We start from the raw sequence: 18,160 nt of genomic DNA, 5'->3' as shown, positions 1-18,160 counted from the left end.
AATGAGAATGGTTTAATAAACCAGTCCCCCACCTCCTCTGCATGCTGTGGTTGGATAGCACAGGCAACTTCACTAAACAGAGACAAATGTGCCCTGCCTGAAGGCAGACCACGTCCACCTTTGCCTGTGGACACAAACGCTGTTGGCCCCCTCATAGTGGCATTGGAACATCTGCCTCTCCTTGTTGGCCTCCCAGACATGATGGGGGGGTTATTAACCAAAGTTAATAGAAACTGGGAAATGTGTGATTGGATGCACTTGAAAAGGGGTGTTTGGTGCACTTAACTGTGGCTAACAATTTTAAAAAAGGGGCTCCACTCCAACAAACTGCAAAAGCTCCCTATGGGAAGGAACCTTTTATACTGTGGAGTAGGACTATAAGCACTTAGCCATAAAAAGTGAAAGTCATCATCAGGGCTCTGAGAGTGCTCTGGTGCACTAATCAGCAAAGCCATGTGCCTGACCAACGGTCAGGCACAAGGCTTCATCCAATTAGGGCCTTAGAATGCACTGTGAAGTGCCCAGTGCATTGTGGGGTGTTCAGCAGGACATCCCGTCGAACACTTCTCAAATTCAGGTGTTTGCCATATGGACAAACAGGTAATGCTCGGGCCGAACTTTTGCTCAGCTCGAACCGTTTGCCCAACTCTACTGACTAAACATGTGCTGAATTGAAAAATTTATTTTATTTTGGATATATTCCATATGTTGCTAATTTAATTTTGTTGATTTCAGAATTTGTTTAGTTTAGTTTCCTTTAATTTCATTTCAATGATTCATTTTCTAAATAATTCCAAATTTTCGGAATGATTCAAATTCAGTGTGAAGAATAGCTGGTTGTTATGGAGCATACCAGGAAGCCGGCCTCCGTGTTCTTAACAACCGATGACTCATCAGCTGTCAACGGACTTCCCCACTGACAGATGAATGTAAACAAAAGAATTCTGGGAATGAAAAACTCTGAAAAAAACAGCATGGGTCCCCCCTAATCCTTACCAGGCCCTTCAGGTCTGATATAGATTTTAAGGGGAACTCAACACCAAAACTAAAAAAAAAGCACCTCGTTCCCATGTTGATGGTGACAAGGTCCTCTTCCCAACAACCCTGGTCGGTGGTTGTGGGGGTCTGTGAGCAGGGGACTTATCAGAATCTGGAAGCCCCTATTTAATATGAACCCGTATAGTGCCAAACCTGCAATAAAAACCTAGGTTCATCACTCTCCAATGACATTTGTACTTTCATTGAAAAATGCAGTTTTATATTACAATGTGCCCAACAAATGTTTAGCTGTTGTGTTAGGGTTGTAACTTGTATTTTTTTACATAGGGAGAATGTCACAGTTAGGGATGAGCTTCGAGTTCGAGTCAAACTCATGTTCGACTCGAACATCGGCTGTTCGACAGTTCGCCGAACTGTTTGTGGCAAATTCAGCAAATTCGTCATGGGGAATGCCACAGGGAAGTCCCCGTCAAGTCCCCATGCGTCAGAGGGGGGTGGGGTCACCGGGTGGCCCTGCCCCCCCGTTATTTAAGAACCGTCAGAAGAGGAGAAGCGTCACACAGCGGGAGCCTCCCATCATGCCATCATGTATGCGGAGCGGCCCGAGGAGAAGAAGGGAAGAAGACGCCGTGGAGGAAGATGCCGGACGAGAACACCGGAGGAAGAACCAGAGAAACCAGAAGAAGAAGAAGATGGAGGAAGCAACCGAAGGAAGATAGAAGATAGAGGATAGAAGATAGAAGAAAGAAGATAGGGAGATAGAAGAAAGAAGAAGCATTTAAATAAAGGAATTGTCAAAAACTGTCTCTTGTCATTTTTAACATTTTTGACAGTTTTTTTGTGAAATGGTAGGGGTACCTTTGTACCCCCTTACCATTTTACACAGGGGGGAGGGCCAGGATCTGGGGTCTCCTTGTTAAAGGGGGCTTCCAGATTCCGATAAGCCCCCTACCCGCAGACCTGCACAACCACCGGGCAAGGGTTGTGGGGATAAGGCCCTTGTCCTCATCAACATGGGGACAAGGTGTTTTGGGGGGCTCCCCCAAAGCACCCTCCCAATGTTGAGGGCATGTGGCCTGGTACGGTTCAGGAGGGGGGGCGCTCAATCGTCCCTCCCCTCTTTTCCTGCGGCCTGTCAGGTTGCGTGCTCGGATAAGGGCCTGGTATGGATTTTTGGCGGGACCCCACGCCATTTTTTTTAAAATTTTGGCACAGGGTTCCCCTTAAAATCCATACCAGACTTAAAGGGTCTGGTATAGATTTTGAGGGGGACCCCACACCATTTAAAAAAAAAAAATTGGCCGGGGTTCCCCTTAATATCCATACCAGACCTGAAGGGCCTGGTATGGAATTTAGGGGGACCCCCCACGTCATTTTTTTTTTAAATTTTGGTTCAGGGTTCCCCTGTGGGGAATTCCCATGCTGTTTTTATCAATTAACTTTTATGTGTATTGTCGGACCGGCAATTCATTATTAGCCGCGAGTAGTTTTAAATGACTTTTTTTCCTTTGAAATGTCATTTTGCTGTCAGATTGTTTTAAACACGGGAAACATGCGCCCCTTTACAGGCATACTATAGACACCCCCCAGGTACGAAATTTAAAGTAATATTACACTTTTATTGTTTCACTTTAAGCATTATTAAAATCACTGCTCCCCAAACACTTTTTATGACAATAACTTGCATATAAGCCTTTAAAATTAGCACTTTTGATTATTCATGTTCGTGTCCCATAGACTTTAACATTGTCCGCGTGTTCGAACAAATTTTTTGCCTGTTCGCAAGTTCTGGTGCAAACCGAACAGGGGGGTGTTCAGCTCATCCCTAGTCACAGTTACAGCTATCACATATTCCCATAGAAGAATAGGTGTTGGTGAATATGAATTAAGCTTTTTCACCCAACGAAATAACAAGTGTGCTTGATGAATAGGGTGAATATTTGGTGGATATATGGTCAACGTACTGCCCAAATCATTTAAAAATATACCCCTTAGCAATGCATTTTTCCTATTAAAATGTATAAAGTGCACTATGCCGTAGGGTTTATCTATTTGTCTATTTATCTGTTAAATTGATAAAATAACATTTGATAGATTGATCACCATTTATAAAATTAATGTGTTCTATATCAAACAGTTATCAATAAGGGCTTAATTGTTTTTTATTTATGAGTTTAAAATTACCTTAATCCTTATTGTACATTTTATATTTTACTTCTTTCATTATTTTTCGTGCTTTGAATTTAAATCGTCATGATTACCTATTTCTTTTGGAGTTAATGGACACCAACTGTGAGCCACCACATGAGTTTAATTATGACATAGATCTGGGGATTGTTTGGCCTCCGGTTATTAGAATACCAAAGATTTGTAATGTGTTTTACCGTAATTGCAAACTTCAAAATGAAAATTATATTTAGCTCAAAATATTTTATAATTGTAAAATGTATTGCTTAACGCTATTTAAATAACACAATTTAATTACCTGGTGCCTAACTGACAAAATACAATATTTCATGTTTGTTTTGAAAACTTACAGTAGAGCGTTACCACAGTTTTAACCTGATCAAATTGTTTTATATGGAATGGCATATATATGTTAGATATTGGAATTTATATGAAATCTGCATTAACAGATGTAAATAATATTGTAAATAATATTGTAATTAGAAATATATTTTAGTTAGAAGGGAATACATTTAAACCATTGAGTGTGTTTCACCATCAAGCCATTTCTAGCTTTCCTGTTGGTGTTACTGTAAATAGTTTTCTGTGTCCAAGGTCTGTCCATTGTCTTTCCTTAACACATCTCATGTTGGTTGTAAACGGAAGCCATATTTGAATCCTCTAATCAGGCTGCACCCAATATACATTTTCTGGGTATAATGACCAATTAGGGAGAATTTTTAGGCACTGAGCAGAAAGGAAAGGAGGATATAATGAATTGTTACCAAGCTTTGTTATCTCTTTGTCCTGGGAACACACAATCACTCAGTATGAAAAGACCTGAAGCTGAGAGGTAAAATAACTGCATACATGTACTGTACTTTGTATTGTAAAGATTAGGGATGAGCCGAATACCCCGCCCCCCGTTCGGTTCACATCAGAACTTGCGAACAGGCAAAAGATTTGTGCGAACACGCGAACACCATTAAAATCTATGGGACACGAACATAAAGAAATCAAAAGTGCTCATTTTAAAGGCTTATATGCATGTTATTGCTATAAAAAGTGTTTGGGGACCCGGGTTCTGCCCCAGGGGGCATGTATCAATGCAAAAAAAGTTTTTAAAAACTGCCATTTTTTTGGGATCAGTGATTTTAATATTGCTTAAAGTGAAACAATAAAAATGAAATATTCCTTTAAATATCATGCCTGGGGGGTCTCTTTCGTCTGCCTGTAAATTAGTGCATCTTTTCCATGTTGTAATGTATTGTCGGATCCTGGCAATATAGATAAAAATCATTGAAAAAAAAATGGCATGGGTCCCCCCCAGTCCATTACTAGGCCCTTTGGGTCTGATATGGATATTAAGGGGAACCCTGCACCAAAATTAAAAAAAATGTCATGAGGGTCCCCCAGGCCCCCAGGCACGATATACTCTGAACAGCAGTATATATACTATATGGCTTGCCCTATATACGCTGCAGAAAAATTTGGCCTTAGAAGTTGGTGGTGCCAGAACATTGTAACCCCTCACAGTTACTCTTGTTGGGCACAGGAACAGGCCCTGCTGTGAAATATTATATCAAAAATTGTAATTACATGCCCCTGTTAAACAGGGGTGGAAAAATTAGGCCTTGGGTGGTGCCACAACACTATAACCCCTCACAGATACTCTTGTTGGGTGCAGGAACAGGCCTTGCTGTGAAATTTTAGATCAAAAATTGTAATTACATGCCCCTGTTAAACATGCCCCCTGTCCATAGTTGCCTCAAATTTTCTGCCTTTTGTTTTCCAAAATTGTATACACTGTATTAGATATTGTGTACACCGCCTGCACTGTATTAGAAACTGTACAACAGCTGCACTGTATTGTGTACTGTGTACACCACCAGAAGTGTAGTAGAAACTGTACACACTGTATTAGATACTGTGTACACCGCCTGCACTGTATTAGAAACTGTACAACAGCTGCACTGTATTGTGTACTGTGTACACCACCAGAAGTGTAGTAGAAACTGTACACTATGTATTAGATACAGTGTACACTGCCTGGACTGTATTAGAAACTGTACAATGGCTGCACTGTATTGTATACTGTTTACACCACCAGAAGTGTAGAGGAATCTGTACACACTGTATTAGATACTGTGTACACCGCCTGAAATATATTAAAAACAGTACACCACCGAATGCACTGTAGATATAGGCTACACTGAATGCAGAGTATATATATATATATATATGTATATATATATTAGACTGTATATATATATATATATATATATATATATATATATATATATATATATATATATATATATACAACGCCTGAAGTGTATTAGAAACAGTACACCACCGAATGCACTGTGGATATAGGCTACACTGTAGAGTATATATAAATATATATATATATATATATATATATATATATATATATATATATATATATATATTAATACACTGCCTGAAGTGTATTAGAAACAGTACACTAAGGATAAGCTGAACACCCCCAGTTCGGTTTGCACCAGAACTTGTCAACAGGCAAAAAATTTGTCACTCTGCGGGAGACTCCTATGGAGGTGGAGCTGTTGCGGTTTTTCTTTTTTTGGTTCATCGGCCGGCGTGATAGAAGATAAATGGACATCGCTGGACATTTTTATTTTTTAATGAAGGACTTGTCCCAAAGTGTCTCCTGTCTTTTTTACTATTTTTTACACTTTTTTGTGAATTGGTGGGGGTACAATATACCCCTTACCAATTCACATGGGGGCTGGGATCTGGGGGTCCCCTTGTTAGAGGGGGCTTTCAGATTCTGATACCCGCATACCCCACAACCACCAGGCAAGGGTTGTAGGGGTTGAGGCCCTTGCTCCCATCAACATGGGGACAGAGTGCTTTGGGGGGCAACTCCAAAGCACCCTCCCCATGTTGAGGGCATGTGGTCCCCCCTCTTCTCCTGCGGCCTGCCAGGTTTTGTGCTCAGATAAGGGTCTGGTATGTATTTTGGGGGGACCCCTATGCCATTTTTTTTTTAAATGTTGGTGCATGGTTCGCCTTAAAAACCATACCAGAACTAAGGGTTCTGGTATGCATTTTAGGGGGACCCCTATGACTTTTTTTTTAATTTGGTGCAGGGTTCCCCTTAATATCCATGCCAGATCTGAAGGGCCTGGCATGGATTTTGGGGGGACCCTCAAGAAATTTTTTTTTAATTTTGGTTCAGGGCTTTCCTTAATATTCATACCAAACCCAAAGGGCCTGGGGAAGAACTCAGGTCCCCAAACACTTTGTATAGCAATAACTTGCATAAAAGCCTTTAAAATTAGCACTTTTGGTTTTTCATTTTCATGGCTTTTGAATTTGCCGCGAACACCACATAATGTTCGCCGTTCGGGGAACAGGTGAACACCCGATGTTGGAGTCGAACTTACATTCGATAGAAGATGAATGGATATCGCTGGACATTTTTATTTTTTAATAAAGGACTTGTCCCAAAGTGTCTCTTGTCTTTTTTACTATTTTTTACACTTTTTTGTGAATTGATGGGGGTACAATATACCCCTTACCAATTCACATGGGGGCTGGGATCTGGGGGTCCCCTTGTTAGAGGGGGCTTCCGGACAAGGGTTGTAGGGGTTGAGGCCCTTGTTCCCATCAACATGGGGACAGAGTGCTTTGGGGGGCAACTCCAAAGCACCCTCCCCATGTTGAGGGCATGTGGCATGGTATGGTTCAAGAGGGGGGGTGCTCTCTGGTCCCCCCCTCTTTTCCTGTGGCCTGCCAGGTTTCGTGCTCAGATAAGGGTCTGGTATGTATTTTGGGGGGACCCCTATGCCGTTTTTTTAAAAAATGTTGGCGCACGGTTCGCCTTAAAAACCATACCAGACCTAAGGTGTCTGGTATGTATTTTAGGAGGACCCCTATGACTTTTTTTTTAATTTGGTGCAGGGTTCCCCTTAATATCCATACAAGACCTGAAGGGCCTGGCATGGATTTTGGGCGGACCCTCAAGAATTTTTTTTTTTATTTTGGTTCAGGGCTTCCCTTAATATTTATACCAAACCCAAAGGACCTGGGGAAGAACTCAGGTCCCCAAACACTTTGTATAGCAATAACTTGCATTAAAGCCTTTAAAATGAGCACTTTTGGTTTTTCATTTTCATGGCTTTCGAATTTGCCGCGAACACCGCATCATGTTCGCCATTCGGGGAACAGGTGAACACCCGATGTTCGAGTCGAACTTACATTCGACTCGAACATCGGGCTCATCCCTACAGTACACCACCGAATGCACTGTAGATATAGGCTACACTGGATGCAGAGTATATAAATACACTGCCTGCTCTGACTGAATATAGAGTAAACACTGAATATAGTCTATGCTAAATGCAGAGTATATACAGTATATATATATATATATATATATATATATATATATATATATATATATACAGTATATATATATATATATATATATATATATATATATATATATATATATATATATATATATATATATGTGTGTAAGCAGCCTTATATAGTGTGGGGCATGATTGGCCAAAGGCACTCTCTCAGCAGAGCGCGCTGTGATTGGCCAAAGCATGCAGGTCAGGTGCATGTTTTGGCCAATCATCATACAGCAAGGCACTGCGTTCTCACTCAAATTTCTCACAAACCCCCCATATTGTTCCCTGTTCGAGTCGAACTTATATTCGACCTAAATATGGAGCTCATCCCTAGTGAAGATGATTTTTTTGTTTCATTTGTAAATATCATGTAACCCAGTGTACTTATACTGTACATAGTTTTAAAAATACTGTTTAGTGTGTAATTTATATATAATATGTAACCCTATCAATAAATGTTTTTGCAATTTGAACTACCTCTTTTGGTGTAAGAATCCTTAAATCTAGCTGTCTATATGTAAATACTCCTATATACACTTACAGTAATCTAGTTAAACACATGTATTTTTTGAGTGTATCAAAATTCGGACCTCTCTACCCTAAAATTTCCATTACAAATATTTTTGCTATTATCGCAAAAAAACAATATTAATGTACCCTCACATCCCTAAATATTATCTCAAAAAAACAATATTAATGTACCCTCTCGACCTAAATATGGAGCTCATCCCTAGTGAAGATGATTTTTTTGTTTCATTTGTAAATATCATGTAACCCAGTGTACTTATACTGTATATAGTTTTAAAAATACTGTTTAGTGTGTAATTTATATATAATATGTAACCCTATCAATAAATGTTTTTGCAATTTGAACTACCTCTTTTGGTGTAAGAATCCTTAAATCTAGCTGTCTATATGTAAATACTCCTATATACACTTACAGTAATCTAGTTAAACACATGTATTTTTTGAGTGTATCAAAATTCGGACCTCTCTACCCTAAAATTTCCATTACAAATATTTTTGCTATTATCTCAAAAAAACAATATTAATGTACCCTCACATCCCTGAAAGACAATGGGCTTTAGTATCCAGCACCCAGTATGTCCGTGTATGATAAGAAGAGCTATGGATTATGGTATGTTCTTGAAAAAAAACACTGTGCTATGTGTCAGAGACAACAGCTGCACATATTGCTTAGTGATGGTAGAGCATGTAAGCAGTTTTATTGGGGTCCAGGATAGCAATGGTAAAACAGTTTAACCACTTGACCTTTCCGAAGGTTTCACCCCCTTCCTGACCAGAGAATTTTTTGCAATTTGTCACTGCGCTACTTTAACTGCAAATTCAGCAAATTCGTCATGGGGAATGCCACAGGGAAGTCCCCGTCAAGTCCCCATGCGTCAGAGGGGGGTGGGGTCACCGGGTGGCCCTGCCCCCCCGTTATTTAAGAACCGTCAGAAGAGGAGAAGCGTCACACAGCGGGAGCCTCCCATCATGCCATCATGTATGCGGAGCGGCCCGAGGAGAAGAAGGGAAGAAGACGCCGTGGAGGAAGATGCCGGACGAGAACACCGGAGGAAGAACCAGAGAAACCAGAAGAAGAAGAAGATGGAGGAAGCAACCGAAGGAAGATAGAAGATAGAGGATAGAAGATAGAAGAAAGAAGATAGGGAGATAGAAGAAAGAAGAAGCATTTAAATAAAGGAAATGTCAAAAACTGTCTCTTGTCATTTTTAACATTTTTGACAGTTTTTTTGTGAAATGGTAAGGGTACCTTTGTACCCCCTTACCATTTCACACAGGGGGGAGGGCCAGGATCTGGGGTCTCCTTGTTAAAGGGGGCTTCCAGATTCCGATAAGCCCCCTACCCGCAGACCTGCACAACCACCGGGCAAGGGTTGTGGGGATAAGGCCCTTGTCCTCATCAACATGGGGACAAGGTGTTTTGGGGGGCTCCCCCAAAGCACCCTCCCAATGTTGAGGGCATGTGGCCTGGTACGGTTCAGGAGGGGGGGCGCTCAATCGTCCCTCCCCTCTTTTCCTGCGGCCTGTCAGGTTGCGTGCTCGGATAAGGGCCTGGTATGGATTTTTGGCGGGACCCCACGCCATTTTTTTTAAAATTTTGGCACAGGGTTCCCCTTAAAATCCATACCAGACTTAAAGGGTCTGGTATAGATTTTGAGGGGGACCCCACACCATTTAAAAAAAAAAAATTGGCCGGGGTTCCCCTTAATATCCATACCAGACCTGAAGGGCCTGGTATGGAATTTAGGGGGACCCCCCACGTCATTTTTTTTTTAAATTTTGGTTCAGGGTTCCCCTGTGGGGAATTCCCATGCTGTTTTTATCAATTAACTTTTATGTGTATTGTCGGACCGGCAATTCATTATTAGCCGCGAGTAGTTTTAAATGACTTTTTTTCCTTTGAAATGTCATTTTGCTGTCAGATTGTTTTAAACACGGGAAACATGCGCCCCTTTACAGGCATACTATAGACACCCCCCAGGTACGAAATTTAAAGTAATATTACACTTTTATTGTTTCACTTTAAGCATTATTAAAATCACTGCTCCCTAAACACTTTTTATGACAATAACTTGCATATAAGCCTTTAAAATTAGCACTTTTGATTATTCATGTTCGTGTCCCATAGACTTTAACATTGTCCGCGTGTTCGAACAAATTTTTTGCCTGTTCGCAAGTTCTGGTGCAAACCGAACAGGGGGGTGTTCAGCTCATCCCTAGTCACAGTTACAGCTATCACATATTCCCATAGAAGAATAGGTGTTGGTGAATATGAATTAAGCTTTTTCACCCAACGAAATAACAAGTGTGCTTGATGAATAGGGTGAATATTTGGTGGATATATGGTCAACGTACTGCCCAAATCATTTAAAAATATACCCCTTAGCAATGCATTTTTCCTATTAAAATGTATAAAGTGCACTATGCCGTAGGGTTTATCTATTTGTCTATTTATCTTACTTACTTAACTTACATTCGACTCGAACATCGGGCTCATCCCTACAGTACACCACCGAATGCACTGTAGATATAGGCTACACTGGATGCAGAGTATATAAATACACTGCCTGCTCTGACTGAATATAGAGTAAACACTGAATATAGTCTATGCTAAATGCAGAGTATATACAGTATATATATATATATATATATATATATATATATATATATATATATATATATATATATATATATATATATATACAGTATATATATATATATATATATATATATATATATATATATATATATACAGTATATATATATATATATATATATATATATATATATATATATATATATATATATATATGTAAGCAGCCTTATATAGTGTGGGGCATGATTGGCCAAAGGCACTCTCTCAGCAGAGCGCGCTGTGATTGGCCAAAGCATGCAGGTCAGGTGCATGTTTTGGCCAATCATCATACAGCAAGGCACTGCGTTCTCACTCAAATTTCTCACAAACCCCCCATATTGTTCCCTGTTCGAGTCGAACTTATATTCGACTTAAATATGGAGCTCATCCCTAGTGAAGATGATTTTTTTGTTTCATTTGTAAATATCATGTAACCCAGTGTACTTATACTGTACATAGTTTTAAAAATACTGTTTAGTGTGTAATTTATATATAATATGTAACCCTATCAATAAATGTTTTTGCAATTTGAACTACCTCTTTTGGTGTAAGAATCCTTAAATCTAGCTGTCTATATGTAAATACTCCTATATACACTTACAGTAATCTAGTTAAACACATGTATTTTTTGAGTGTATCAAAATTCGGACCTCTCTACCCTAAAATTTCCATTACAAATATTTTTGCTATTATCTCAAAAAAACAATATTAATGTACCCTCACATCCCTGAAAGACAATGGGCTTTAGTATCCAGCACCCAGTATGTCCGTGTATGATAAGAAGAGCTATGGATTATGGTATGTTCTTGAAAAAAAACACTGTGCTATGTGTCAGAGACAACAGCTGCACATATTGCTTAGTGATGGTAGAGAATGTAAGCAGTTTTATTGGGGTCCAGGATAGCAATGGTAAAACAGTTTAACCACTTGACCTTTCCGAAGGTTTCACCCCCTTCCTGACCAGAGAATTTTTTGCAATTTGTCACTGCGCTACTTTAACTGTTAATCGCGCAGTCACGCAACACTGTACCCAAACAAGATGTACGTCCCTTTTTTCCTACAAATAGATATTTCTTTTGGTGGTATTTATCACCACTGGGATTTATATTTTTTGTGATATAAACGAAAAAGACTGAACATTTTGAAAAACTTTGAAACTTTCTTCTTTTTCTTATAAAAAATATCCAATAAACTAAATTTTTGTCATACATTTAGGCCAAAAATTTAGCTACATTTCTTTGGTAAAAAAAAATCAATAAGGGTATATTTATTGGTTTGCCCAAAAGTTATAGTGTCTTCAAACTATAGCATATTTACTGGAATTTACGCAACTTTTACTTTCTTACTGCCTATCTCATTTCTTAAGGTGCTAAAATGGCAGGGCAGTACAACCCCCCCCCCCAAAATTACCTCTTTTTCGAAAGTAGAGACCCCAAGGAATTTTCTGAGACGCACATTGGGCCAATTGAATATTTCATTTTTTGTCACAAGTGTTTAAAAAAGTAAAAAAAGTAAAAAAAAAAAAAGTAAAAAAATAAATACACAAAATTGTCACTGAAATGACATATTATTCACACAAGCCATGGGTATATGTGGAATTACACCCCAAAATACATTCTGCTGCTTATTCTGAGTACAGGGATACCACACGTGTGAGATTTTTAGCCACGTACTGGTGCTTAAAACCAATCACCGCATTCAGGATTTGAAAGGGAGTAAATAGTAAATTGCTAATTTCACTTCCCCACTACCTATCACAGTTTCGGAGGCCCTGCAATGTCAAGATAGCACAAAACTCCCCTAAATTACCCCTTTTTGGAAAGTAGGCAACCGAAGCTATTTGCTGAGAGGCATGATGACCCCATGGAATATTTTATGTTTTACCACAAGTTTCTGAAAAATTTTTTTTTTTTACACAAAGTTGTCACTAAATGATACTCACACATGCCATGGGTATTTGTGGAATTATACCCCAAAATACATTCTGCTGCTTCTCCTGAATATGGGGATACCACATATGAGAGACTTTTTGTCAGTCTAGTCGCATACAGGACCCTGAAAAACAATCACTGCCTTCAGGCTTTCTAAGCTTCCTCACTACCTATCACAGTTTCGGAGGCCATGGAATGCCAAGATAGCACAAAACCCTCAAAATGACCCCTTTTCGCAAAGCAGACCCCCAAAGATATTTGCTAAGAGGCATGTTGAGTATTTTGTAGATCTAGCTTTTTGTCACAAAGTTTTGAAAATTGAAAAAATAAAAAATAGAAATACATTTTCCTTTTCTTTCTTTATTTTCCAAAAAAATGTTGCAACAAATGAGATCTGCAAAAAAATACTCACCATGCCTCTCAGCAAATACCTTGGGGTGTCTACTTTCCAAAAAGGGGTCATGGGGGGGTTGAGCTATCTTGACATTTCAGGGGCAGGCCTCTGGAACTGTGATAGGTAGTGAGGAAGTGAAATGAGAAATTTAAGCCATTAGAAAGCCTGAAGGCCTATGACTAAGGCTATTGCTAAAATGTGTCAGCGCTATTGTTTTACTGTCACTCTGATGTACCAATAAACGCCACCTCAAGGATTACAGTTTTGCCGACTCTTCTTACTATTTGTTCTTTTATGTATTGTGACAATACACACAGACATAAGCTGTCTGTTTACTTTGTTTTTTGTAAAGAAACCAACAATGAAGCTTTTTTTTATCTGCAATTTAAAATCTTTCTTCTTTCTTGTTTTTTTTTTAATTGTCACTTTTGCTGTAGCACATCCTACAGCAGGAATGAAAACAAAATGCGTAGAGTTTTCAGCAAAATGAATACCAGAAACTGACTGAATCTGGCACAGATTTTAAGGAGGTACCTCACTCACTCATGAACTATGCAGCCTGGCTGGCCAAGAAAGGGGGTACAAGTGTGCGACCCCCCTCCTGAACCATACCAGGCCACATGCCCTCAACATGGGGGTGTTATGTTGATGATGACAAGGGCATCTTCCCAACATCCATGGCTGGTGGTTGTTGGAACCCACGTGTGGGGGGATTATCAGAAAATGTGGCTTAATGTAGTCAGTGGCTATATTTGGCCAGTGAGGTTACTGCTGTCCCCACCTCTTTACTTATGTGGCCAGACATTCCTGCAGATGTCAGCAGTTCCTAGGTACACAGTGGATTCAAGCAACCAGGGACAGTGTAATGCTGTGAATGCTTCCATTGAACAGGGCGGTTCATCCCTGTTGTTAACTAAAAAGTGACTAGGTGTGCTTCTCATTCAATCATCAATTCCCTAATAATCACCAAATTCATAATTTGAGATCCAAAATCTCTGGTAAGAGGCATGAGTTGATGTGGGAACGGTCTTGTATGAGCACTCTGTCACTTTTTGTTCGCGTTTTTTGCACACCGAATCACTGGAATATCTATCATCTAATAGACTGTCATTACTGGATCCTGTGTAGGTGTATCACTTTGATGGACTCACATGAAAACATTTTTTCTACATCTTTAATATATTTTTTGATTATATTATATATGAATTTGGTGATCATTAGGAAATTGATGATTGAATGAGAAGTGCACCTAGTCACTTTTTAGTTAACTATTTGAGTCCCTTATTCAGACTTATTCAGACATCGGAAGAAGGCCCCCAGAGCTGCCTGATAAATCACTTTAAAAACCTGTCTACTGTGTTTTTTTTAATTGACACTTTTTTCCCCGTGAATGGGTAGGGGTACGATGTACCCCATACTCATTCACTTAGGGTGGGGGGCCGGGATCTGGGGGCCTTCTTATTAAAGGGGGCTCCCAGATTCTGATAAGCCCACCACCTGAAGACCCTGACAACCAACGGCCAGGGTTGTCGGGAAGAGGCCCTTGTCCTCATCAACATGGGGACGAGGTGTTTGGGGTGGGGGGGCCTGCAATGTGCCCCCCTTGCCCCAAAACACCAACTCCCCATGTTGAGGGCATGCGGCCTGGTACAGTTCAGGAGGGGGGGGGGCGCTCGCTCGTCCCCACCCCCTTTCCTGACCGACCGGGCTGTGTGCTTGGATAAGGGTCTGGTATGGATTTTGAAGGGAACTTCCACGCCGTTTTTCAGCTTAGGGGTTCCCCTTAAAATCCATACCAGACTGAAGGGCCTGGTATGCTCTTGGAGGGGAACCCATGCCAATTTTTTATTTAAAATTTGGCGTGGAATTCCCCCTCAAGATTTATACCAAACAGTGCCTGGCATTGGCGGAGATCCAAGTCGGATCCCCGTGCTTGTCGCTCATTGGGAAAAGAAAAAACATTTCCTTTCCCGATGAGCGAGCCAGCTCAGCGCTACTATCCGCATCTGACACAGTGCACTGCAATTACCTGCAGTTATGTGTGGATAGCTGCGCTAAATCGCTCCTGGACGCAGTCGATTCTATTTTTTCTATCCGCACCAAACCGCATGTAATGAAAATGCAGCTTAACGCAGTGTGTGAATTAGGCCATAGGAAAACATTGTGTGCGTTTAGCTGTGGTAGAAAACGCAGCTAAAAGCACAATTCTATCCATCCATGTGAAAGGGGCCTTATACTTTTCACACTATTTGTTTACACTCACCTGTCTGTTGGGAATTCCCAGCTGACAGCTGAATGTGCTAAGTGGAGAGGAGTTACTCTTTGTTAGGATGCTGGTGGCTTCCAGTTCTCTACCAATCAGGGGGAAGAGGCCACATTTAGCTGTGGTAATAATACAACTGCTAAATGTTTCACTTCAAACTGCAACTGGACATTCAACAACCATACATTTATTTATTCGGCAGTTTGCAAATAGTTCTCCATAGACTGTAAACAGTGCTTAGATCTCTTATTATTTCCGTGGATAATCAAAGATGGTGCAAAGATAGTTTCTCTCATGATTAAATGTTTTATGGCTATTTTTAACCTAGAATCAAATGCTAGGGAATTAAATTTTTTTTTGTTCCTTGTCAAAAGAAGTTTATTGAGTATTCAATGTTATAAAGATACAAAAAGATTTATGGCTATTTTTAACCTAGAATCAAATGCTAGGGAATTAAATTTTTTTTTGTTCCTTGTCAAAAGAAGTTTATTGAGTATTCAATGTTATAAAGATACAAAAAGATACATAAAGTAAGTTTACAAGGATCTATAAAGTAAGCTCATTGTTTTACAGTAGGGTTTATATAGGTAAATATCATGAAATTTCAAATATTAAACATTGGGTTCACGTAAACCTAAATTAAAGATATATATCATTTCCTTAGTTACTTTTGTAGGTATTTAAATGATTTATACCTACTATACATATTGTTTACAAGTAGAGTGTATATAGGTCAAATAAATTCTGATAATGAGCTTTAATCGTAAGGTGGAGAAAAGGAAAGAGAAAGAAGAAAAAAGGGTTGAAAGGTAGAGGTATGGTCCACAAGGTTGTCCCGCTCGTCAGTTTATTATTCTTTTTAGTTCTCTTTGAAGCCTTAGAATGGGTGTCTCTGTAAGTCATTTAATCTGTTACCATGGCAACAGGACAGAGTCATTGAAATTTGACTGGAACTGTTGTTTTATCCAAGGATGCCAAAGTTTTTCAAATTTTGGAATTTGATTTTGATCGATGGCTACCATCTTAGCATGGGACATTGTATTATTCATTCTGTGAATTGTTTCTGCTAGTACCAATGTAGGAGATTTCCATGCCTTGGCCACTGTTTGTTTTGCAGCCGTTATTAGTTGGATCATAAGTTTGAATTGAGAGAGTGTTAACCATTCCGGTTTTAGATTAAGTAAAGTTAAATATGGATCTGGTTGTATTATTTTTTTAAATATTTTAGATGCAATCACGAAGACTTCCTTCCAGAAGGTTTGGATTACTGGGCACGTCCACCATATGTGTAAATATGTGCCTATTTCTGGGCATCCTCGAAAACAAAGAGCTGAGGTATTAGGTGAATATTTTGCCACTCTAGCGGGTACAAGGTACCAGCGAGTTAGGACTTTATAATTTGTCTCCAGTGCCAAGATGTTGGGTGAAGATGACTTAGATGTGAGCCATATATTAGACCAGTCCGTGTCTTCTAAAGTTCGTCCCAGGTCCTCCTCCCACCTCTGAACGTAAGAGGGTCTATTAAGATTTGCTACTCCATATAATTGATTATAAAGTGATGAAATTGTACCTTTAGCAAATGGATCTTTTGTACAGATTGATTCAAAAATGGATAATTGGGATAATGGTGTATCCCCCTTTAGGAATGGTGTATAGAAATTTTTGATTTGGAGATATCTAAATATCTCAGAGTTTGGTAGATCATATTTTTCTCTAAGCGATGGGAATGAAAGGAATGATTTAGATGCTATGAAGTCATTTAGTGTCTGAATGCCTGATGTTGTCCAAGCTTTAAAATAATTTGGGTAGATCCATGCCGGATAAAAGGCCGGATTTCTGATAAAAGAAAGGAGAGGATTGTGTGGAGATTGTAACTGATATTTGGTTTTTAGTTTATCCCAGAGAGATAAGAAGTGTTTAGTTATGGGATTATGAATTTTAAAGCGGTCTTTAGGATTAAACCATAATAAATTTGATATTAATAGAGGGTCATTTTCTGAAGCCTCTATAAATACCCATAATGGGATTTCCTGTTTTGCATGGTATTTGGACAGACTGGCCAAATGTGCTGCTCTGTAGTAGTTAGTAAAATTAGGGTATCCCAGGCCTCCTTTATTTTTGGGAAGATGTAGTGTGTGTATAGGTATACGTGGTTTAGAAGATCCCCATATAAACGAAGTTGCTCTTTTTTGTACTATTCTCAAAAAATAGGAAGGAATTGGAATAGGGAGGACTCTGAATAGATAAAGCAATTTGGGTAGAATAGTCATTTTGATTGCATTAATCTTCCCTATCCAGGATAAAGGAAGTTGCGACCATTGTTTTATTAGATTTGTGATCTGTCTTAATACAGGAGGATAATTGGTTGAGAATAAGTCAGAATGAGATGCTGTTAAATGAATTCCAAGATATGGGATTGATTTTTCTGCCCATGTGAATGGGAGTGCAGCCCTAGCCGGGATCAATTCCATGTTTGTGAGTGAAATATTAAGCACTAGGCATTTCTTAGGATTAATCATAAGGCCGGACAGGGCTGCAAATCCATCAAGAGCTGGTATTAAGTTAGGACCAGAGACCTGTGGTGATGATAGAAAAAGTAATATATCGTCTGCAAATATACATAATTTGTGTGTAATACCTCCTACTTCAATGCCAGTTATAGTTTGGTTTGTTCTGATGTATTGGGCCATGGGTTCGAGTATAAGGGCAAATAATAAGGGAGATAATGGGCAACCCTGTCGGGTACCTCTTTCGATATTAAAGGCTTCAGATTTGTATCCAGCATATTTTATATAGGCTTTGGGTTTATTATATAATGCTTTGATCCATGTTAAAAAG

The sequence above is a fragment of the Aquarana catesbeiana genome, linkage group LG02 (assembly GCF_042186555.1).
Source record: "Aquarana catesbeiana isolate 2022-GZ linkage group LG02, ASM4218655v1, whole genome shotgun sequence".
Lineage (NCBI taxonomy): Eukaryota > Metazoa > Chordata > Amphibia > Anura > Ranidae > Aquarana > Aquarana catesbeiana.
This window is presented reverse-complemented; position numbering follows the sequence as displayed.